Consider the following 25,940-nt stretch of genomic DNA (forward strand, 5'->3'; position numbering starts at 1 on the left):
CATTGGATCATCCTATTTTGCCTCAGATAAATCTTCTTGGATCTGATAAATAAGACTTTTACTCATTTTTTAATGTTTAGAGTTTTTTTCCCCCTGTGGTCAGTATTATTTAGATTCATTTTCTTCTTCTCCTTTTCTTTGCTTTTATTTCTTCCCTCTAGCTCTGCTGCCAGCTCCTGCCAAGTTTCTTTATCATCTATCTCTACAGCCAACTTAACTTTCTGAGCCAATGGTGTCAAAGCAGAATGCATATGGATGCTGTCAATCTCACGTGATGTAACTTGGAATTAATTTCTGATGCCTACCAGATATTTAAACTATGATCAGAGTAAAACTTGGGTGGACCTACAGTCTCTAAAGTGCTCTCTCCTTAACTCTCTATTCTCCCTTCTGCTCTTTTAGATCAGATGGAAAGCCTGAGTCTGCCTATAACACAGTATGTCTTCTGCTTTTTCCTCAGCTTCTTACCTACCTGTTTTCTAGGACTTAGGCCCACCCCCACATTCCAGCCCCACTTGTTCATGGTACCCCCACATTCCAGCCCCACTTGTTCATGATCTAACACCTTAGCACTTGCTAATCCCTTGCTTCCTATCCCTTCAAATCACTGCTGCTCTGGTCCTGCACAGAGGAGAGGCTATCTTCAAACCCAAAAGCAGCTATGTCAGAAAACTCTCTAGCATTCGCTGTGTACACTAAGACCAACCCTCACATTTGCTGGGGCCCAACATGAGCTTGGACAATATTCTCCGGGTATGCCTTCACTCTAGCCAGACAGACACTTGAACCAACTTGGCCAGTGCCCTTTGTCTTAGTAAATGAGCCTCTGTATGGCTCAAGCTCACTGTCCACCCACCCTAGATTTCCCTATATTAATGCCTCAAACCAAAGCTCATGTGGTATCATCACACCCAATCTAGATCCTGTGCATTCTCTCTGAATTCACTTTTCATTAGATACTAGCTGACAACCTGCTTATTTCTTTAGTCTTTTTTTAATATGAAAGCTATTGTCAAACTGGTTTCCATACAACACCCAGTACTTATCTCAACAGGTGCCCTCCTCAATGCCCATCACCCACTTTCCCCTCCCTCCCATCCCTCCATCAACCCTCAGTTTATTCTCAGTTTTTAAGAGTCTCTTATGGTTTGGGTCGCTCCCTAACTTTTTGTTTAGTCTTATCCTCTCTTTTAAATGAACCCTCCCCAACTCCCCTACCACACAACACACCAGCTCAATAGAGAACATATTAAAGAAACCTCAATTTCATTATTGTTGAATAACTAGTTAATGAGCTCTTTAACAGAATACACGTGCATCACTAAGGCTTTAGAAGTTTTCCCCCCTTTATCTTGTTTCCTCAGAACTCAAACTAAAGTAGCATTAATATTTATTAACAATTCACTATTTGCTAGTCACTGGGCTCATAATTCAGTAGTTATTCAACCTTCACAATGTCCACATGAGGAAGATACCATTTTAACCCCACTTTCTCTGGAAGAGCATTAGACTTGGAAAGAGTAAGTAATATGCCTATGATCAAGATAATAAGTGATAGGGTCAAGATGTGAACACTGAGTTCTTGCTCTTATCCTCAATTACACTCAGTATCACATGCCCTAAAAGAAATGTTCCTTATCCTTTACAACCTTTTAAGTCCCACTTAGGTATTAGTTTCCCAGGAGATACTTAACTCATTCATCAAAGATTTTCTGAGCACTTAGTAAGTGCCAATGACTGTATTAAGCCCAGGGGATATATCAGTTAACTAAAGAGGTAGGAGCCACTCAGTTGGACTCAGGTATAGACATATGTCTTCTGACTTAAGGAAAACATCTGCCCCAAAAGGAGGTGATCAGTGTCTTGGGGAAGGTTAGGCTCCTCCACAGCAGTATCCAAGCACAGATGGCCATATTATGTCCCCTGTGGCTGGGGCTTTCACCATAACTTCTACATTTGGTCATAAATGGGGCATTTTAAGTTAATCTACTGAGACTCTGGAATGTCATAACCAGAAAGGACAATTGAGGTCATCTGGTTTAACTGCCTTACTTTAGAAATGAAAATAAATAAACAACGTGCTGAGAAGTTAACTTTTCAAGATGACATAAATGTGTAGTGAAAAAAATCACTTTTTAAATAGTTTTCCTAACTCCCCATCGAGTGCTTTTACTCATACATCACACAGTGTCCAAAGGAAAAAATGGGGTACATGTTGAAGCCAGAATCTCCATGGCTGTAGGCAAAAATCTCCTGACCATGGATAAGCTTCTCAAAACTAAGCTCTTTATTTTAAGCCATTGCCCATGAAGCACTTCCAGAGTTTTTCAAAGTGGTATCTAATAATTAGGCAATGGGACATATGTAGATTTGTAGAACCAGCACATAATATGACTGGTTGTAGCCAAAGGTGTACAGACTTAGTACCCATCTCCTGTTTGAAGTGGGCAAAGAACGAGAAAACTTAGAGAACCCTATCTTGGCTATCAAGCCTTCTTATTAATCAGTATCATCACAGATTTCTCTTTTCCAGACCCTCTCATTCATACTCACCTAGGCAGCATTGTTGGGTTTCACTATTGAGGATATTAGGTTAGCATGAACTCAGTTCTGAATATCCACTACATTCCCCTCATACCAGTTTACCACTTTTGCAGTTTATCCTGGTGTTTAGGTGTATAATCTCTTTACCTCCCCCATCCCACCCCTTGCCGTGTAGTTTTTTTTTTTTTCCTTCTGACATACTTGCTTTGTGCTATATTTAACTCCTGTACATAAGCATTAATATCCAGCCACACAAGTGAAGGTGCTGCTGTGCATTACTTCCACCAGGTACAGTAGGGGTTTATTTGGCTAATTCTCTTTGGGGATAGGGAAACAGATGCAAACACAATAAGAGAAGGGCTGAACCTTTTCTCCACAGTATACCGAATACAAATCTTTATAAGATTGTTATGTGCATGATTTTCTTCTTTTGCTTTTTACCTACTTTTTGCCTTTGGTTTTGGCTGGCACACAGAGCAACTTACAAAAAGGAAGGCTCACAAAATAAATGTTCCCCTGAAAAGAACATGCTCTTAACATAAAAAGAAACACAAAAGATCAACAACATAAATTGTTCTTATAAGATTTCCAATTGCCTAGAACAGTGTCTGGTATATAGTGTGTACTCAAAAAATTGTTTAATGAATAAAACCAGATGTGATTTCTTCCCTTCTGGCTAGTCTCCCTTTGGCTGGATAGGAACTCCACCTATGCTGACCATGAACCAAAGAGAAGGTATATAGTCATTACAGGCTATTTATTGATCCAATTTCTTCTGTCTTTCCTTTTTAACTTGTGATTTCTGAAATCTTCTCCTCTTCCATATTCTCCTTCCCCTCCCCCTTTTCCTTTTTAGTGCAAGTCTCTCATTTGCCTTTTTTATTTACTTAAGCACTCAGACCACAGTGCTTTTTTTATTTTTAGATACAGTAAATCATTGCTTTATTAGAACAAAAAACTGATGTATTCAAGGTTTTTTATCCAAGGCAATTTTTTTGTTTTGATTTGGCTTACCTTTGTTTTTGTGAGAAAGAAAATCACAAAATGCAATATTTATTTGATCCTTAGGTGGTAAAAATTTTATTTAATGGACCTGCTAAATATATAAGATTATAATTTTATTCAGTTAAGGAAATGGAGATGGTCTGTGGGAGAGGAAGAAGATGGCAGTATATGGGAAAAAGCACTAGGAGGGGCAAAAACACTCCTAAGTAACAGAAAGAGGTGAGAAAGACAAGTAGACTGGGAGGAAAGTGGCTAGAGACTGAAAAATCCATAGAAGGAAAAAGGTTCAAAAGGAGGGGAGTCTCACATGGACTCTCAAAGGTCTTTCTGGAGAACTTTTGTGGGGAGAACAGGGCAAGTGTAGAGGGCGATGCTCCTCTCTGCTTCACATCCACCAGAAACACAGAGGCTGTTCTCTTTTATGAATCTTACTCCCATCCTCTTGGTCCTTCAGCTGCTTCAGAGAGGACGCCAGCTGGAGCAAGAGGATGCTTCTAGGATGATATCCAAAGTCAGAGAACTCTGCACAGAAGCTGTTCTGCCTGTTATAAATGAGAGCAACTCAACTGAGGGGATTCTCAGCTAATAAAAACCTACCCACTAAAAAAAGTCTAGCCAGAGTTGATAGTGCATATATCGAGTGACACCCAGCCTGTGTCCACTCTAACTGGTCAATGCTGATGCTTTATTTATAAATAGTTTAAGTATTACTAACTACCTTCAGATAGCTAGGAAATGAAGTCATTATTTTAGATCACATGTACCTCTAATTCTTTTAAATATATTAGTATAAGCAAGTTAGTTTCATTCACTCATTCACCCAACAAATGTTTACTGAGAATTTATTATTGCCAATGTGCTAAACAATGGGAAATAAAGTTTAAGATAGAATTGATGACCTGATCTCAGGGTACTTTATAGAACATTCTTAAAAAATTATATTTTGTTCTGCTTTTAGTAGGGAGCCAATGAAAAGTTTTAAACAGGGGAGCAGTCCAGTCAGACTTCTACTCAGATACATCACTTTGATATCCAGATATAATTATGGACTAGGTCAAATGGCTGTTGCAATAGTATAGGTAAGAGTGATAATCAGTTTGACCAAACCTGGAACAAAGAAACATGAGAGAGGCTTAAAACTAGAAACAGTAGGACATGGGGACACCTTAACTGTTGAGTGTTAGAGGAGTAAAGGGGGCAGGATAGTTCTCAGGTTCCTGAATGAAATGTGTGGAATGTATGGATTGCTTCAGAAGGAGGGATCCAGTCAGGGGTAGAGATGGGTGGAAAGGAAGTGAGGAAGGGGGAGAAGAGCAGAGTGCTGCAGGTAGAAATGAGAACCAGGTAGCACTGAGACAAAGGCTGGGGAAGGTAACAGAGAGACTAAGAAATTATGAGCACAGTTAGAAAGAGAATCTGGGCAGTGCAGTGAAGTTCTGAGTGATTCAAAGTGGAGACTAAGAGTGTAGTTGTTGTTTTTTTTTTAAAGACACTGAAATAGGAGACAGAATGATATAGTGGGAAGTGGGTAGGGTTTGGAGTCCAACTGATATGAAATTAAAACAGCTGTCACTTACTTGCTACAAGATCTTGCACAAGTTACTCAACAATTCCCAGATTTTTAAAAAACTTATAAAATGGAGACAATACCTTGTACATAGGATTGTTCTGAGTATTAAAGGTTATACTATGCTTAGTGTTTAGCACTATTCTAGAAGGTTCCTTTCCTGATTTTCTCTAGTTTTACCCTCCTCCAGGCCATCAACTTCTGAGTTCATTTTCAAAAAAGAGGTTAGATGAGACTAGTGCCCTGCTTATCATCCCTCATGGAAATCCTTTACCTACAGTATAGAAGCCACAAGTGGTCCTTTGTGGTCTAATCTCTGCTTATACTTTTAGCCCATTTCTCATCACTTTGGTACCTCACTCCAGCTACACCACATTTAAAGCATCATCTTTCATATCTTCAAGTCTTAGAATAAACTGCTTCCTCTTCTTAGTGTCTTCATCTAGTTCTCTGATTATATAACCCTTTATCAACTTTTGAAGACTTAAGTTCAAGACACAGATATCTATGTAGATGTCTTAGCCTGATCCCTAGTCTGCACTAACCTCCACCATCCACACATCAAAATATCGATTCTACCAGTTGTTCTTAAGCAATATTTAATTATTCGTTCATATGTTTAATTTTCTCCCACCCAACAGACTGATACATCCATAAAAGCAAGATGATTTCTTGTTGTATCCTCAGTAATTTTACAATTAGTTGTCCAATAAATGTCTGTTTAATTAATGCCTGATTTTAGTGTAAAGCCATGGGTTCCACAGGTTAAGCAGGCACTGCTTAAACATTTTAAAACCACATAAACAAAGGATAATTTAGGATAGTACTTTCTTGGGAGTCTTGTGGTCAGTTGCCTCCCATGAGTTTAGATTTGAGGTTCAGATCATTACTGTAAGGGCAAGATCCAGGCCCTAAAATCCTATTACCCTAAAGGTTTATTCCCAGCCCCAATTTCTGGTCCAGAATGGAAGTCAGAGAGAGGAGGCACAGCGTGGTAGTTAAGAGCACTGGATGCTGGAGTGGGACTGTCTGGGTTCAAATCCCTTTCACTGGCCATTACTAACTATAGGACCATGGACTACTTATTTAACTTCTCCATTGCTCAGCTTCTTTATTTATAAAATGGTGATGATAATAACAGGACATACCCCCTAGAGATGTTAGGAGGATTGGGTGAGTTAATACAAATGAGAAGATTAGAACTGTCACATAATAATAAGACTTAGTTTACTGACTTGTGACTCCTTTTAAGGATATTAGTAGCTGAAGTTGTGTATATGTATATACACATATATATGTATATATATACACACACGTATATATATACAATATATACTATATATACACACACATGTATATATATATACAATATATACTATATATACACACACGTATATATATACAATATATACTATATATATACACACGTATATATATACAATATATACTATATATACACACACACATATGTGTGTGCGTGTGTGTATACATGTGTGTATACCACTTTGTGCATATAAAGTTAGTAGGATATAAACCATAGGCCAATAGAATTTCATGAAAGTCCCAAGGGAGATCCAGATCCTATACTGACTCTGAAATCAGCATGGGCTCCCTATCATCTTTTTGTCTGAGCTTCTGTGCTCCTTCTCCAGTGATGCCAGTCAACAAATATTCTAAAATTACCTACTATGGTTGAGGCACTGTTCTATGTACAAGGAGTCAAATCCCTTCTATTCAGAGCTATTTAAAAGACCTTTAAAATCAGGGAGATTTCCCATGATTTTTGGCCTTAAAAGATCCTTACAACTAGGACAAGGAACAATCTGTTTTGTTTTTTTTTTTTTTTCTCCCTGCCTTATCTATCTTTCTTTTTTCTTTTCTTCCTCTCTTCCTTTCTAAAATAGCATTCTTAACACGTATAGGTACTATGGTGATAGCTACCATATAAATATGGAAGAGAGAACAAGAGAGGAGAAGGAGGTAATTAACTCAATTGTGTAAGGCTTTCTTTAAGAAGAAGAAAGGAATGAAATTATGGAGAACCTATTTCCAAAGAGGCAGAAAGGGTGCTGTGAAAGACATGCTTACAGTCAGACCTAGAACACAATGCTGACACCAAAACACAGTCCACTCAATTCTTACACCTGATTATGCAAAGCAGCCCACTTTCCCTCCTGCTTTTCCCTCTCTATGTAAATAATTTCTTTATAAATGGGAAAAATGGAGAACAAGCCTTTTAAACAGTTGTCATAAATTAGAATAAATTGCATTAATTCAAAATGTAAAACTAGGAGAGCCAGGAGAACATGCAACATATTTTCCCCAAATAACACTGTGAACAAGCACAAGTGTATACTTTGGGCATATGTATATCTTTCCTCTGACTGACAGCCTGAAGGAGATAGTCCATGTGATTTTTATGTTGCTGAGGTGGAAACAATCTTTATTTGGATTGAATAGCAGAGTAAACAGGAATGAATAAGAGACACAAAAGTTTACAGTACAGATGGTTTCCGATTCTTTTTTAAAAATTGCATGCGTTTTCAATTAAAAGCGCATTTGCCTTTTGTTCTAGTCGACTGTCCTAAAGACTTTTCATGGTTGTACACCACAAAAAATTAGAGGTGATCAGTAAATCGTGTTCTGTGTTTAATAATGTTACACACACTAAATGCAGGCAGAAGTTTATCTTCTCTACTTTTTAATCTGAAAAGATTAAGTTTATCTTATAGTTCTGTAAGTCATTAAGGAACTAAAAAACTTTGTGATAACAAGCTTAGGTAAAAAAAAATAATAAACTAAGGAGGATATTCATATACACACAGTGTGTGTGTGTGTGTGTACATGTATACCCATGTTTTTGGAGAGAATGGGTATAAGATTTTAATGATTCAAGGAAAATAGTAAAAAAGTGTGCCAAAAGTGGTTTCCAGAGACACAGAATAATTTGCTTAAACTATAATGACACCCACCTATGAGCGGCATACACCTGTGCCCCTAAAAGCCTTCTTCCTAGAACTGGAAGAGTGTTTTGCTTCCCACACAGTCATCTGGCTCTGTCATCGAATGAACTGCCTTGGGTGACACAAGGAAAGGGTAACATAACGATCCATCTTCAGTCGACAAATCTGCCTTACCTGTGGTGAGAGGCAAAAGGCTATTCTGATTGAATTATCTACAACTCTTTTAGAGTAATGTCAAAATGTAAAATAAAACAGCACTACCTCAATACTCATTAAGCATTTTTTTAACTTGCATAATTATGGCAGTGAATCACGGCTTATCTTTTAACCTGTGTTAAACATCGCCTTTACCCCCCATATTTTTTGACCACAGACTCTAGGGCAGTCAAATGCTCTAATTCAGGGGCATTTGAGAGAAAAGAGGACAAACACACACGTCTGACTTTCAGGCTCATCCTTGTTTCTGCAGGCTCTTCTGTCTGCCTTGAAAAGGCAAGTTATGGCTCTCAAGGGTGCTCTAATCTGGAACAATTCCCACAAAACAATCAATGGCAAATCATTATTTCTTTCCTTTCCCCAAAGAACAGGATGCACAGAAAATAATGCACATGTAGTAAAGAGTTGAAAGCCTAATGCACATAGGAAACTCGCCGCCCCTCCAAATCAGCACATCAGGCCACCAGATACCAGTCTCAGGCAGGAGTTAGTCATCATTTTCTTACATGAGCCATGCTCTCCTCCCTGGATTGATGCATCTTCTTCTCCTCTACATAAAGAATTAGCAGAATAAAGTAAAAATAAGAGGACTCTGGGGCCGCAGATGGCTGACCAGCTGTTTCTGAGTGACTCCCCATGCATGAATCAGTGCCTCATCTGAGCTTTAGTGCTTCCATGTTTGGGGGACAAAATATTCTGCATTTTGGAAAAGTAGTTCATGGAAAATAATACAGCAAACTAACATTTATAGAAAACCACAGTCATCTTGTAACAAATGTCCTAAATTATGGACTCAGAAGCAGATCCAGTTTTACCCAAGGTTCTCTGTCTACAGTGCCTGTAGGTTTTTGTTGTTGTTTGTAACTGTGGCTCCTCCCAACCCCCACCCCGAGTGCCTCTTTTTTAATGATACACCACTTTATATAATATACCACACAGAAGACAAAATTTCAGCCCGGAGAAGAGGCAAGCGGTGAGGGTGGAGGATTTAAAGGGCTTCACTTTTCTGTCCCCTTTGGAGATTCATCTTATATATTTTATTTAGTTTGATGGTAAGATTAATGCTGCTTCTGAAAGCCTCCTGGTTCCCTTTTAAACAACATTCATTTCCCAGTGCTTAAGTGCAATGTTGGGGGTATTGACAAAATAAAAGTAGAACGGAACTTTATATTCCACCCTCTTCCACTCTCTTTCAATGCGGAAGTTTCTGGCAAGGCAAGAGCTTCACTGAAGCCTTTTCCTGGTTGTTCTCTTTAATTTTAGATGATTGTTTGATGTGAATGTCTCTAAGAGAGTTTATTTTAATACGCAGAGGAGCAGAGATAGCTCCAAATGCCTATTATCAGGAAAAAGGCATTATATGTGATGGGAGAGTAAGAAACCTTCTGTGATCATTTTTATTCAATGAAAGCCATTCCTTTGGGTGGGAGAGTCAAATGCTAGTACCCACACATGCTGCATGCATACCAGCACGAGCCGGAGGAATGCAGATTTCTGTATCTGAGAGCAGCTGCTAAGTGAAATGGAACGTCCAACAGATGGCTGCATTGTCATTGTTGGGGGAGGAGGAAGGGGAGCTATTTTGGTTTTTCTGTTGAGGGTGTGTGTGTGTGTGTGTGTGTGTGTGTGTGTGTGTTTAATAGGATGTATTCTCCTCTACCTGGATCTTTCCGGTATTTTCAAGGGCTTTTTTCACTTTGAATCTTAAAAGTGGAATAAGCACTAGAGATCTTCTGGTCATTTGACATGTAATGGGAAAGGAGAGAGATCAAGGGCACATAGCTTGTTAGAACCAAAACCAGAACTCTTTCATTAAGCCATACCACAGAGAAGTCATGCATTCTACTTACTTGAGTACTGGTATTTAACATCAATACCAAAGCTCAAGAGAAGGAAACACTCTATCATCTATAGTTTCATAGTCTGAAAAGTACATGTATATTATTTGCTTTTAAAATTTTATGATGAAATTGCCTTGTAATTCTCAAATTGGAAGAAAGAATAAGATGCTTCCTAAGCAAAGTTCTATCAAGTCTATATTACATATTTTATTAGATGTTTGGGACAATATGACCAAATATAAACAACATGCTATAGAATTTTACAATTCTATAGTAGTTTCATATTCCATAGTATAAGTAGTTAAACTTGTAAGTCAAAGCTTGCAAAGGCCATGCTTAAAAGGCAAACAGAAAAGTGTTGAGCTCCCATCATGACCTGTCTGCAAAAGGCCTCTATCTCCCTTATGATGAGAGCTTTGGGTAAGTTGTAAAGTCACATGGCTCACCCATTGGTTCATGTTTTTTTCCAGAAATAGAATCAATAGAGAACAGACAAACCCACAGTTGCCAGTTTGTACAGTCTTGTGGTTTCTGTCCGGGCCTACAGACTCGAGCAGGTCTACCAGATAATGAAGGCAAACTATTTCAGTTCCTGTGGGTCCAGAGCGCCTCAGCATAGTTCTGGTTTCAAACAAATGAATAACAAATTAAAAGGTACAGTAAAATAAGGGGGTGGTTAAAATATATTAACTAAAATCAATGGAGGAGAAACATAGTTAAAATCCCTGCATTCTCAGCAATAGTCTGTGATGTATTTTGTTAATCTCTTAAAATTTATGTTAAAAGCCTTTTAGCAGAAAGTCAATATATTTGGGTAGTTGAGCAAGTACATCATCCTGTACTGATGGCTGCATTAAACATGATGCAGAGGCTCCATTGTCTTTAGGAAAAGAACAGGGGGTCCATCCAACGGAAGTCCCACCTCAAAGAGACCAGAAGCTTTTCCCAAAACAGCCTGTGGAGCCAAGCCCAGTATTATGCTCTCCTCCTCTGCCTTAGGTTCCCTGCTGACGTCAACTGGAGTCCTGGAAATGAAGCAGGATCCAAATACCAGAAGCATAGCCTAATAATAGAGCAAAAATGGAGAGCAGATGGAAAATAAAGCTTCTCGATAAAGTGAGACCTAATGTTATAAATTTGTTCAGGGAAAGAAAACAACAGCAACAAAGCGAAAAGGCCTGTAAACAGACTTATTGGTGCTAAAATTCTAGAATATGGCTGACTAGAAAAGCACCTAGATACTTAGAAATCGCCCAGAAAAAGAATGAAAAATAAACAGGAAAACAAGCAAAATCAACTTTTGGATTAGTTTGAAACACGGCTACTAAATGTGCCCAGGGTTGAAAATGATACCAAACCCGAACTAGAAAACTAAAATAGATGATTAGCAGCTTCCTTTACCCATGATTTGTACATAACTGCACCATTGTATTTGCATCCCACCTTGAACAGTCAGCTTATGCCCATGGATAAATTTTGCTGGGACAACACAGGTGTAAATTCTGAACATGGCAGTGAAATGGTTTGGGTCAAAAGTAAAAGTTTTTTGTTTTTTGTTTTTTTCCAAAGGTGCCCTTTTATACCCAGAACTCCTAGAAATGTTCTTACAAGTTACTTACCCCTGCATCCCCGTTGTGTGTGTCTCTCTTTGTATGCAGTCAAAGCCATCAAAGTCTACTACTTTATCTCTTGGCATGGCTTTGACATATCCAAACACTCCATTTAATTTTCTGGGATGAGCAGCAAACTCTTGAAACAAACCTCCTCTTAATTTTTCCTGTGTATACATTTCTGTAGACAGAAATTTTTAGATCTTAATCATCTTAATAATTGGACTTGTAAACATGTTACTTTTTTATATAGACAAAGAAGGCTCAAAGACATTAAGATTGAGCTGTAATTTCAGACTGTAAATACATGTTCTATCAGGAGACCATGAAGGAACATCAAATATGTTCTATTTGAGAAACATTCTCCATTTTCTTATAAGAATGACCTTCTGGTTGGAAAAGTGATGAGGTAAAGTTTTAACACAGAGATACATTTCTCTTATTTTCACTATTTAACCACTGACAGGATTAAGGGGGGGAAGCCAATTTTAAAAAATATTTCACATTTTTGTCCTTTTACTCTAATGGTTTCTGAACTCTGTTTCTAGCATGCATAAAAAGAAATCTTGTTTCTTCAGGTAGCCTTCTTGGTTCTGCCTCTTCAACCTCTTTACTCTGCCTAGCCAACATTTTTCTTTGAGTCTCATTTCCTTGAGCTTTGCTTGATCTTGTGAACCTGACATTTCAGACCCCACCTCACTCCGAGGGAGAGTTCCCTTGCCTTGGGCTTCAACTTCAGTCTCTATTCCTCACCTTGAGACTCAGCATGAGCCCAGTCCATTCCTTGCCAGGCTCCTAGATGCCCAGTCCAACAGAGCCCCAGGCCTCCTGCCAACTTCAAGAGAAGATATTGGACACCCATCTCTGTTTGGGAGGTCCTCAACCAGATAGATCACAGGGAATTATTCTAAAGTAATGAACCACTGATACAGTGTAAAAGTATGGACGTACAGACATAAGAATCACAGATGAGTTTTGAGTTAGAAGACACCTAGAAGTCATTTATTTAATAAGAGAGGAAAGTGTTACTTAAACCCAGTTGATAATGTAGAACTTCTGTAAGAAGAGAGTGATATAATGTATATAAAGTGTTTTATAAACTCTATAGCACTATACTGTATGCATAGTCAGTGTTTGTCTTCTAGGTAGTATGTTTGAGAGTTATTCCAGAGATGCTGCCATTACTCAAAATGTTTTAAATCTCTTCCTTAAAATTGTCATCTGAGGCAGTTAAGATTGTCACTGTACAGTCACATCTTGTTCTTATCAGTAAAGGTATTATCCAGGGCTCAGACATTCATCTCAGATTTAATCTTAAATGTCTTCAAAGGCAGAAACCATGTCTGTCTTGCTCCTTGCTCCTGGTATACTGCCTGCCACTTAGTAAGTACCTAATAATTATTTGTTCAAGGAGTTTTTTTTTTTAAAGATCTAACCCACCCTCAGAGAATGATGATTTGCTATGATTGATAGGCAAAGTCTCTGAAGACATTTCAAAAGAGAATTTCCCAAATAAAAATTATTTTTGAGCCATAACACTGTTGTTGGAATGAGTTCAAGGTTATTCATTAGAATGGGACAACATTCATTGTATTTACACATCTGTGTTCTGGCTGACCTCTTTATAGTGTTGCATTTATTTATATCTCACCTTTTTTTTTTTAAGGCATTTTGAAAAACAGCAACAAAAAGAAACCCATAACAATAACGTTAATAAAATAAAATAAAATAAAATAAAATAAAATAAAATAAAATAAAAAATAAAATAAAATAAAATAAAATAAAATAATGTCGTTATATCTCAGATATGAATGGCAAAAAGCAGCCCACAGGGTGGGTCCCTTCTGGGTAGTTAGCTAAGGAGTGACAGTAAGTAACAAGAAACAGAACAAATGAGGCTCGCACCGTCTCAAGCACATGTCTGCATGCCATCTGGCCCTTGTTCCCTGTTGAGTAAAAGAGTTACTTACAGCCAGTAAGAATGCAGTCATAAGGAAACATTCGAGGGTGACTGGGGTGACGAGATTCCCAGATTGATACGGAGTGCCCAGGAAGAAGGGCATCTGCATGTCATGGTAACCAATCATCACTGTTTTTTGAGGAATCCGTGTGACACATAAAAGTGAGAACAGTCCCTCTCCGGTAGGCTGATGTTTTGTTTGAAAAGGAAAAAATGAGCACAATACTGAGTGGGGAAGGCATATTAATCACAAGACAAGGTTGTCCACCTTTCTCACATGTGAGTTACTCTCAGGAGAGTCTAACAGTAGTGATTTTACAACTGTTCTAAAACTCATTAGGCACAAAGAAAAAGCCCAGTTCACAGCACAAAAACATGAACTTTCTCCCATATTTCAACTAGTTCCAGTCTACAGCATCCTGGCCAGGCTAGGATGAGGTTATATATTTTATGAATCCTGTTGGGCTTAGGGCTTGCATTAGTGATTTCTCAGTGAACATGTTTACTTGTTCTTTTTACTGCTCTCTGAAACACTGGATTAAGAACATTAAAATAGGTCCAGCTAAAAGCATAGCAAAATGTGGTACCTCATAAAAATGAAACCAAGGAGTGTTCAGAAGAAGAAATAGAGAATGCTGAATTTCTCACCAGACCACCAGCTTATTCATTTTGGAGCTACTCTGGTTTTGATGAGGACCAGAGCATGGGTGTCATTCGTGATGTGTGGTATCCACAAGAACAATAAGTCATTTCTTTTCTAGAAATAAGTTATTCCAGTGCCATAATAAAAAGAAGGAAGTATTACTTGAATTCTGAATGGTTGAAAATTTGAGTTCTGTCCTTCAGCTAAGGAGAAAATATCAAAGGCAGCTTCATGCCTGCTTTTCTGTAATCTTTCCTAGAGAATTTTGGAACTAGCATCACTCCCTTAAATCCTACCCCAAGACTGGGTTCTCGTACAATCTCCACTTTGCCTCAAGAGTAAATTTCTAAACTGCAAATATGATTCTGTAACTACAGAAGTTAAAATTATTTTATGTCATCCATGTTACAGACTGAAGTCTGATTTCTAAGCTTAACATATGAAGATTTGTAAAAAAACTGGCTCTTTCTTATCTTTCCGACCTCACCTCCTATAGCTCAAGCATGTACATTCTAAGCTCTAGCCATAAGGAATGAGTCCATGATTCCACTGTGTTCACTTATACCTCTCTTCTCTCAGAGGAAGACATAGTTTCATTCACCCTATTTTCTAGAAAACTATTCATTCTTCAGGACACAGACTCTCATTTTCTCTCTGAAGACTTTTGCCATCATTCTCACTTTCACCCCTAACCATGCAGACTTAAATACTGCCGTATACACTTCTAAACACTACAAAATGTTTTGAACCATTTTGATGCCATTTTGACTTTGAGGGCATTTTGGGCCTGCTGGTATAATAACATTAACCTTCACTTCCAAAGTGACAAAGCACATGAGCATATATCCAATTCCGCTCTATCTCTATGGCTGTTCTCTATCCACACCCCACAGGGTAATGACCTGCTTGAAAAAGATTTGGCTTTAATTACTGTATTTGTCTGCTCCGGCTGCCATAACATAGTGTCATGGACTGAGTGCTTAAATGACAGAACCTTATTTTCTCACAATTCTGGAGGCTAGAAGTCCATGTTCAAGGTGTCAGGTGATTTGGTTTCTGGAGAGACTCTCTTCCTGGCTTATAGATGGCTGCCTTCTTGCTATATCCTCACTTGGCCTTTCCTCAGGACATGTGACGTGTAAGGGAGAGAGAGAGGGAGAACAGAAAGAGCAAGAAAGAGACAGAGAGGGAGGGAGAGGACAAGGAGGGAGGGGAAGAGCTTGTTCACTGGTTTCTTTTTTTATAAAAACACTAATCCTATCAGGTCAGGGTTCCACCCTTATAATGTCACTTAATCTTAATGACTTCTTTACAGGCCTCATCTCCAAATAGAGTCATACAGGGGGTTAGGGCCTTAGTGTATGAATTTGGGGGGACATAACAATTCAATCTAAAACAATCACCTAATGTTCTCAATATCCAACAGAAGTCCCTCCAATGCCTGTAAACATTTGTGCTTTGATTAAATGCCATAACACATAAACAGAGAATGAGGAAAACTGGTCAACTCATTAATCAATCTAAAGTATATACTCATTTATGTATACCATGTACAAATCCCTATTATAAACATGCCACTGTTCTTAAGGAATTCATAATCAAGTAATCTAATTGAGAATTTAAATAGAAGTAAGTGCCAAATAAGTAGTTCAAATAATAAGCAACTACAGGGTAAAGGAAAGGGTTTAGACTCAGAAAACAAATGTGAGTTCAAAATCTAGCCCTGCCACTTACCATCTACATGACCTTAAAGTAAGCTGCTTAATTTCTCCAAGCTTCAGTGCCCTTGCCTTTAATAACATGGCGACATAATGAAGCAAGTGAGAGAGAGTTCATAAATTCACTTTTGGAAATGCTAACACCACATACACAAAGAGAGGTGTGGCTATGCCCTTAGAGAAAGCTCCTTTGACAGGATCATTGATACCTCCTTTCTTCCTAAGTGGGGAGGGCAGCTTTTTTGCAGGGCGACGCCTCCCTATAAGGCAGGCCCTGCTGCATTAGCCACATTTGCACATGCCTTTAACCATCACTCTCAAAACAGCGTTTTATGCTAGTGCCCAACCAGGGAAAGAAGAGCTCTTGCTCGTGTTCTACGTTTGCTTTCTTGCATGGAAGAGAATCAGCATACTTCAGTTCTGAATCAGAGAAAGTGTGGCAAAAGCAGAATGAAAAATCCCTCACAAACAAATACCACATGGGTTACTTCAAGGCTCCACGCACTCTCGTGGAAACACTCAAGCACTAAAAGTGTCAAACCTAACACTGAAATGACCGAGTGATTTAAACATGGAGGACACCATACAGTGAAAATCCTTATTAAAGACCTATTAAATATGTCATCATGAGCTATAAGCAGAGAATTATCTGTCAATGATGGAACATTCACTCTGTGGTCAGTAGAAAAAGGGAAAGTTGACCTTGCCCAATTGGTAACTATGGCTTTCACCTTACATTCAGCAACTATCAGATGATATCCCCAAATCAAATAAGTGTGTGGTATTTGCCGAGTTCATGGCAGCAAATTAAGTCCAGGTGGAGCTGCACAGGAAAAACAAGAAAAATGGCTCCTCACCAGAAATAAGAGAGGAGCATGGGAGGACAGATTCAGACACCCCAGGCTCCCAAACCCCCTGTTGAGAAGAAATAGACTCGTGTGTGTGTGTGTGTGTGTGTGTGTGTGTGTCACACCCCACAACCCCCCATATACACACATGCACGCCACACGCAAGCACACGTTATTTATTTATTTATAAACAGCCTCACTTCCTACCGACACTGGCAATGCTCTCCATTTTCATTACATGTTGAAGACAAGAATTAAGGGGTAGAAAGAAAAGAACTGTGCATTCAAAGCTCAGCTCCAGAATTGGCTTTGTATTTATTATTGCATATATATCAAAAGCAACAAAAGACCACAGTGAAAGAAATAGACTGGGAAAACCTAAATTGAAAATGTAACTGAAGCATCATGAACTGACAAATACAGCTTTTAATACGTTAATTTATTTTCTTTCTTCTCCTTAACAAATGTAAAGGTGTCAATGCATATAAAAAATATCCCTTGAGCTGCTAGCAAAATACTAAAGCTAAAGCATGAGGTGACACTCCCAGCTGCAGGAAATGTAAGTCGCTTGTCCAAATCACTGAGTGGTCAGGGCATGCTTTACAAATCTCTTAAATATCTGCCTCCAAGCTCCTCACAAGGGAGTTCACACAGGCAGAGACATATTTTTTCTTCTTAATCACGTACCTTTTAAGATTCATAATTTGGGATGAGCAAAAGGCTCGGCAGGAGGTGGGGATGAATTAAAAACCATAAAATTGATGCTATCACTCTGATTGACACACCAGTAGTGCAGCATACATTTCCTGTTTGTCAGGAATGAAAGGTGTTCACATTCTGTAATAATACCTAATAATGTTTTGGAAAGACAAACTGCTGTCTGACTACATTTTAGCAAGATGGATTTTTTTTCCCTTTCTGGCAGCACTGAAATCAGAAGCTAGAGTATATATTACAACCCTTTATAAAAGATGACCTAGATATTTAATAGCTGCAGCTATTCCAGTCCACTACCTGGACCTCCCCAGGTCTCTGATGCTATATTCTAGTATGCCTGAAATCACCATTACACCTTAAGACTAATTCAAGAGAGTGTCCAGGGAGCTAGCTGTCCAGCACTGCCATAATAAACTTAAGGGAACAAGTATCCTTTGCTGCCTATAGCCATCTCATCACGAAATTGGCCAGCCCTCTACTTATCGTTTGTCTAATCTGACAATTACTATTCTTTGCAGGGTAATAAAGAGAATCTTGTACATGTGGATCAGGAGACCTGAATCCCTCTAGCTGCCATGTCTCTGACTAGGTAAACATGAACAAGCCACTTAACCTGTCCACATTTCATACTCATTATTTTAAAGAGATGCTTCCACACGCCTTGACTATCTGATGGGTTGGTGAAAACACAAAAGCAAAATGACAGTTTTGTAACTTCATCATTTAGATCCTAAATATGAATTTATGTTTGTTAAACAAAGGATCTGGGGGATTTTGAAAGTCATCTATTTCTGGGGTGATAATTAAGCCAAAGGAAGAGGAAAGAAACAGTACAACACTAGATCTTATATGACAGGACTATATCAGAAAAAAATCAAATATAATTATAGCCATCCAAGAATTACTTCTTTGGCTCCTTTGAGCCAAAGATGTAGTCGTCAACTTACTGCCCTATTATTATCAGTTGTGTTCCTATTGAGTATTGATTGAGTACTATATATTGAGTACCTAAGGTCTCAAAATATTAAAAGCAGTATTTTGGGGAAAGGAGAATAAAGGGAAAACATGAAATAATTCTGAAAATTTCAGGGGGAAAATGGAACAGGAATGTTTGTGTTAAATATTTTAATGACACATTTTTGCAATTTAATCCCTGGGATTCTGCTGGTTCCAAGGAAGATGTCAAGAAAATAAAAATGTAAAATCAGTGTAATAATAATTGTCTAATAATACCAATTTACAAGTATTGGGCACTAACTAGAGTCTGAATAATCCTTTGTCTCCAGAATTATAAACACAGATTCTGATACTTTGGAAAGCCTAAGGAAAACTGACCTAAACGAAAAAGGGAGGATATTACGTAGATCCTGCTCTTGGTAAGAATACTGTTGCAAAAGGATCAAAAGTACTTCTGAATACAATTTATTGCTGTTGTTTTTGCTAAATCAAATAAAGGCTTTAAGCAAAAACAGGTTTCAAGCCTTCTGCTTATAATTGCACTTCATGTGACTTGACAATGCTGATTTCTGTGTAATTTTTTAAATCCATGTTTGGTAAAAAAAAAAAAAAGAAAGCGCTTTTCTACCAGTTCTTCAAAGTTCTAATAAAATCAGCTTGCTGGTGAACATGCTTACAGACACAGTGCAAATTTAGTCCTAGAGAAGCTCAGCAGTCACTCTACTACACCCAGTTGGTCCATGCTAAACCTGCAAGAGTTATGGTGCAACTCTTTCAGGATTTGAATGTATTTCAGTCATGGCCTGAATTAAATTATATGCACTAACACTGAAGTTAAAAAGAGAATGCATGGATCACCGTCCCCATAACCTTCAAGAGGCACTCCATAGACTGCTGTCTGTTTCTTGAGTTAGATTGACAGAAACTGGAAGGAAAGCATGAGCAAAAGGGATCTTGAGTGCCATCGGCTGAAATTTACCTAAACCCCCACAGCAAAACATAATCTGGAAGAAATAAGAGGTTCACCTTTTGGTTCTAGTTAATGATAACTTGAAGGTTGGCTTAAGTAATATCCATCCCTCTACTTGCTAAGTTCCCTAAATGTGGTTCTAAAAAATAATGTTAAGTATTCAGGCCAGAGATATTTATCAGAAGGATGTGATTTAAATGGCTATGTACCTCATGGCAAGCCTTACAGAAAAATATAGGTACAAATATGCATAAGTCATATTTATATACTTTCTATAAAATTAGACTGGCATTAATTAAATGGCAGAAAAGGCAATGAGAGCATTGTTTGGAAGGTAGCTTGTTCCAAGTTCTGATTATAACTTGCTTCCCAAAGAAGGAGCCGCCCACAGCTTAGAAGACAGATGAGAAGATCATCATCACAGATTTGCTGTGAACAGCTCTGCTCAGCTCTGTCCCTGCCAGACTTGGGGCCACACATACCCTTCTAAGAGGGCTAAAGAAGATTCACAAAGAGCACTGCTTCTTGCTCCAGCTTTGGCAAGAGCAGAGGATGATTTTGTCTTTCGGTAACTTGAAACCTTCCTGTAGTGCTGAGAACTGCTCTCAATAGCAAAGTTGTTATCATCATCATTACACCTAACATTTACTGAGCATTTACTATGTGCCAGGCACCAATTGCTTTGCATCTCATCTTATCTTCACAGTAATCCCATGAGTAATATAATTACCCAAATTTCATGGAAGAAGAAACCGAGGCCAAAATTTGCCCATGGTTACAAAAAAATGGTGAGTGCCAGCGCTGGGACTTGAATTCAGACAACCTCATTCTTTGAGAATCGTCACTTTTTGTAATCACATTTTAGAATAGTTTAATCAGCTGCAGACAACCCATGGATCAGGCATTTTTAAATGCCACCCCACTTACAAATCTCTTCCTATTTATTCATTAATTGTTTGAAGAATTAAGAGTGCCAGGAACTGTCTTAAGCACTGGGAATTCAGCATTGATCAAGGCAAACTCTCTACCTGTGTCAAGCTTACATTCTATATTCTGCACACATAGCCTCCTTTATTCCTTAAAATAACCGTGTAAGTCTGAGCCCCTTAGTATCACCCACTTTTTAGACAGGGAGCCAGAGCTCAGAGAAGTAAAACAACTTACCCAAGGCCACACAACTGGTAAATGGGACGACTGGGGTTTACCGCTTAACCTTCAGACTGTTGATCCTTCATTCTGCTATGCTTCTGTTACCCAATTACTATGGTTCAAAAATGGCTTTCATTAGTTGGGCAGAATGTTAGTACTGCAGGGAAAGAAAATAAGACCAAGTTGGCCCTTTTCCTCCTAATTTATTCTCTTTTTTTCCCCAATTTCTTGGTCCTTACCTCTGTCATGCTTCAGGTACCCACTGTCTTCTGGTTGCCCACAATTTCCCACTTCTGTACCTTCGACACCCACCCCACAAGCCTGTTCTCTGCCCTCCTCCTGCTTTATATATTCCCCCTCTGTTCCTCACTCATCCCACATCTATACCTTAGGGTTAATCTTAGCTCTCACTCTTCACTTTAGATAGCAGCCCTGACATGTTGTAGAAAGTGACCTAAAAGGAGTCCCTTCTATCATTATACCAGGAAAGACTTGTCCCTAGTAAGTCACATATGTTATTATCTCAGAATTTCTTGAGTGAATTTTCCCATAAAAAGTCTCCCATGTGGTATTTATATTCTATAGTATTTACTGCATATATATATATATATATATATATATATATATATATATATATATGGGCTAAATATGTTCCTGGATGCTGGCTAGCAAAATTTAACAGTGGGTAATATGCTTTGAATTCCAATCAACAAAACTACAAGTGACCTCTGGCAAAGATTTCCTCAGTAACACATTCCTGTCTTCACTATTATTCACAATAAAGAGTGGGAAGCAGGAAAATTTAAAAAAAAAAAATTTTTTTTAAATAAACATGTTATTCCTTAATATTGGAGAAATAGGGACCAATGTAATAAGCACAGTGTAGAAAAAGATAATTTTTTTAAAGAAAGAAAGAATTTAAACTTACAGGTGGCAGCAGTAGGGGCTGTAGGAGACAAAGATAAACATTTCTGACTTGAGAGATTTTCAGGTCTACAGAGAAACCCTGAATGCAAATGACATTCAGGAACCTCCTCAGTTGGACCCTAATTTTTTCACTTGGGGTAAGCCCCATAAGAATAAAGAACACATCTGATTTTGCTCAACATTATATGAGCAGCTTTAGCACAGGGCCTGAGACACAGTAGGCACTTAAAAATGATTACTGAATGAAGGAATGTCATCTCGACTTCTCTTCAACTACCCTCATGATCTCCTTCCCAATCAGCAGAGCCCTCTGTTTACCAGTATTCCTTAAGCCTGGGTTTCCACACTGTGCTTTTCTTTCAGGCAGTAACCTTTGTCTGTATCACCTTTTCCTCCCTTCCAGCCCTGGTGAAATGAGATTCTTTAGGCCAATGTGAAAATTGTTTCTTATGATTCTCCTTGGCTGGGATTTTGGCTTGAATACAGAGAGGCCAGCCGTTGCCCACAACATCTCAAGTTGGGACAGTAGGTGACCCACCCTTCCCCTTGCTGGCAGGGCCCTGGGCTGTTTGGCCAGGTTTGGGAGAGGGCTTCTTGCCCACCTCAGATACAAAGTATATATCACCATAGAGGTTGTGTCCCTTGGAGGGTGCCCATTCATTTGTGCAAAGGGGAAACTGCCTTCCTCACCCTGCTGGCCCCCACATTATCATTGTACAGTGGGGACTCTGAATGTTATGTAGCCAGTGCTAGATCTGAGAAGAAAACAATTGTGTCTTCCTTTAAGCAAACACTGCAACTTGTCCCTATAGTTGTTGAAGAATTCTCTAAGAGCAAAAGGGCCTTCACTAGTCATCTCAGCCTCTGGTTTTGCACACAGACTTGTTAACTGACTTCAGAAAGGAAAAATATCATTTTATTTCACACAAAAATGTAGGCAATCCCAAATCCAAATTTACTTGGACAGATCAGAAAATGGACTAAATAACACTGATTCCTTTTCTTTTTTTCTAGAATTATTCATCTTTTTCAAGAGGAGAATATAAATTTACTATGCTACTCATAAATGCCTTTCTGCCAGATTAATAGAAAGCCTTTAGAAGCTGGACTTGTAACTTATTCTGGGATATGGTCTTCCACAAACAATTGGGTACTGTTCAAATATAATGATTATACTATTCATTCATAACTATCATCTCCCAACTATTTACTGTATGCAAAATATAATAGCAGGTACTGTTAGAAGCTGATCCCTTAGTTTAGGCTTTAACTTGGCCCTGCCCAAGACCACTGTAGGCAGTTGCCCACCTAAAAGGGGAAATGGGAACTAAATGCAGACTTTACTCTATTTGCCAAACCACATACCCTGGCATGGGGTTGGCTGTGTCCACCCAAGGGAAGCTGCACCTTCTTCCTAATTTTCACAAAATACCCTCTTGACCCTGCCCCTCCTTCTGCACAAAACTCTTAAGCTGCATTTGGCCCATTTGTGATTTCTTTTCTCTCTCCAGAGTCATCAGTGTTCAGTGGAACATCCTTTCAGTTGCATGAAGATGCCAAACTAGAGGAAAGAGGACACACCATGTGATTTCCCAAGGGCCATCGTTTCCCAAGGGATGGTTGTGACTGAGGGGACACAAAAACAAACAGTCTAAAACCAACAGATATTCCTGTCTAAAGTATCTTTTTATAGCACAGCATAGCTGTATTCAATATAAAACAAGGAGAATGATAACTGAATGTGAATTACAAAGCAGAATTTTAATCATGATACATGAGTTAATAATACACATGAGTTAAACTCACGATACATGAATTAAAGAAAATAACTGGAACCCGTTTTCATATTTTATTGTCAAAAGTTTTACCAAATAGGTGGTTTATTTGGAAAAGTAGCACCTCTTTGAAATTAACTCTTGATTTGTAAAAGTTCAGATTGTTCCTATCTACTTGGTCAACTAAAAGTGATTATTTTTATTGCTATAAGGCATGCATGTTGGTCTTTGAGAAATATGCCATTAATCATGGTTAAATTGTATAGGCTCAAAAATCTTTAAGACCTGCAAGAAAAAAAACAAAATCCAAAAATGTTGTAAAATTATTTATTAGTCTATAAAAAGTTGTGTGGACTTTCTACAAAACCAGCAATTGGAAAATGACAAAATTGTTATTTTATCCCTAGAGAATCTTTACACATTTACCTCAAAGGGAGGAATAGAGTCAATTACTTCTATTTCAAATAGATACTCCCTTTGACAAGTATGCAAATCATACTGGAACTATACATCTGAGCTTTTTAATTGTGACAACTCTGAGATACTACTTGGTAAAGAAGATTGTGCTATTACCTCTCCAGTCTGTTCTCAAAGGGAATAACCCTCCGTTTCCGAGGCAGAGAGAGCACCAAGAGGTGAGGTTCTGTCCACTCCTGCTGTGGACTGAATTGTGTTCCTCCCTCCACCCACCAATTTATATGTTGAAGCCCTAATCACCAATGTGAGTATATCTGGAGATGGAGCCTTTAAGAAGGTGATTAAAGTTAAAAGAGGTCATAAGGGTCGAGCCCTAATCCAGTAGAACTGTTGCTCTTTCAAGAAGAGGAAGAGACATCAGAGCTGTTTCTCTGCTATTTAAGGACATTTTGAGAAGGCAGTCATCTGCAAACCAGGAAAACAGCTGTCACCAGAGTCCAACCATGCTGGCAACCTGATCTTGGACATCCAGCCTCCAGAACTGTGAGAAATACATTTCTGCTGTGTAAGTCACCCAGTCTATAGTATTTTGATATGGCAGCCCAAGCTAACATAACCCCTTAAGTAACCTAACCAAAAATTATTATTATTTTTTCAGCAAATAAGGAGAAAGAAAAAATGTTTTATAAGATTTTAATTTTTGTAGGGTTGCCTGGGTGGTTCAGGCAGTTAAGCATCCAAATCTTGATCTCAGCTCAGGTCTTGATCTCAGGGCCCTGAGTTCAAGCTCTGAGTTGAGCTGCATGCTGGACATGGAATCTACTATTTAAAAAAAACGATTGTAATTTTTATAAGAAAAAATGTGAATAAAACCATCTTTGAAAATTGAGTTCTCTTTATTTTTTGTAAAACACAGCCTAAGAAAATTTGGTGTGCTTGCTATTCAAACATAGCTTCAAAAGAAATAGCATTGCTTCTGCCAATCTTATATAACTTGATACCAAAATAACAATCCAATTAAAAAATGGGCAGAGGACATGAATAGACATTTTTTCAAAGTAGACATACAGATGTCCAATAAACATATTAAAATATGTTAAACATCATTCAACATTAGGGAAATGCAAATCCAAAACACAGTGAGATTTCCCCTTATTATCTATCAGAATGGCTAAAATCAAAAAGATAAGAAATAACAAGTGTTGGTAAGGATGTGGAGAATAAGGAACCTTTGTGCTCTGTTGGTGGGAATGTAAACTGGTACAGCCACTGTGGAAAACAGTATGGAGTTTCCTCAAAAAATTAAAAATACCATATGATCCAATAATTTTACAATTTTTACCCAAGGAAAATAAAAACACTAATTTGAAAAGATTTATGCACCCTTATATTTACTGAAACATTATTTGCAATAGCCAAGATATGGAAGCAACCCAAGTGTCCAGTGATACATGAATAAAGATGTAGTATGCACTCATACACCCATGCGCGTGCACACACATACACATACACACACACACACACAACACAGAGGAATATTACAAAGCCACAGAAAAGATGAGCATTTTGGGGCACCTGGGTGGCTCAGTCGGTTGAGCATCCGACTTTGGCTCAGGTCATGATCTCACAGCTTGTGAGTTCGAGCCCCGCGTCAGGCTCTGTGCTGACAGCTCAGAGCCTGGAGCCTGCTTCCGATTCACTGTCTCCCTCTCTTTCTGCCCCTCCCCCACTCATGCTCTGTCTCTCTCTCTCTCTCTCAAAAATAAATAAAAATCTTAAAAATTAAAAAAAAAAAGGATGAGCATTTTATAATTTGTAACAACACAGATGGGCCTACAGGACCTTATGTGTCAACAAGGATGGACCTAGAGGGTAGTATACTAAGATAAATAAGTCAGACCAAGAAATACAAATACCACATGATTCCACTCATGTGGAATCTAAAATACAAAACAAATGATGAAACAAACAAGGCATAACCAGACCTATAAATACAAAGAACAAACTGATGCTTGTCAGAGCGTAGAAGCATGGGGGAATGGGCAGAATGGGTAAAGGGGAATGGGAGATAAGGCTTCCAATTATGGAATGAACAAGGTACAGGAATAAAAGG

General features: G+C 38.4%; 1 long non-coding RNA gene across 2 annotated transcripts in view; it reads left to right on the forward strand.

The window, feature by feature from the left end:
* LOC109274876 (uncharacterized) overlaps nucleotides 1-24,716 on the forward strand; it is a 178,372-nt gene extending 153,656 nt beyond the window's left edge. For both annotated transcript variants that reach the window (XR_008423803.1, XR_008423802.1), the window contains 3 exons: nucleotides 18,919-19,008; nucleotides 19,935-20,347; nucleotides 23,147-24,716. This is a non-coding gene — a long non-coding RNA (uncharacterized LOC109274876). The remainder of the gene's footprint in view (nucleotides 1-18,918; nucleotides 19,009-19,934; nucleotides 20,348-23,146) is intronic.
* Nucleotides 24,717-25,940: the final 1,224 nt, after the last annotated feature.

This window comes from Panthera pardus, unplaced genomic scaffold (assembly GCF_024362965.1).
Source record: "Panthera pardus isolate Hobbes unplaced genomic scaffold, ASM2436296v1 HiC_scaffold_2, whole genome shotgun sequence".
In the NCBI taxonomy this organism is placed as follows: domain Eukaryota; kingdom Metazoa; phylum Chordata; class Mammalia; order Carnivora; family Felidae; genus Panthera; species Panthera pardus.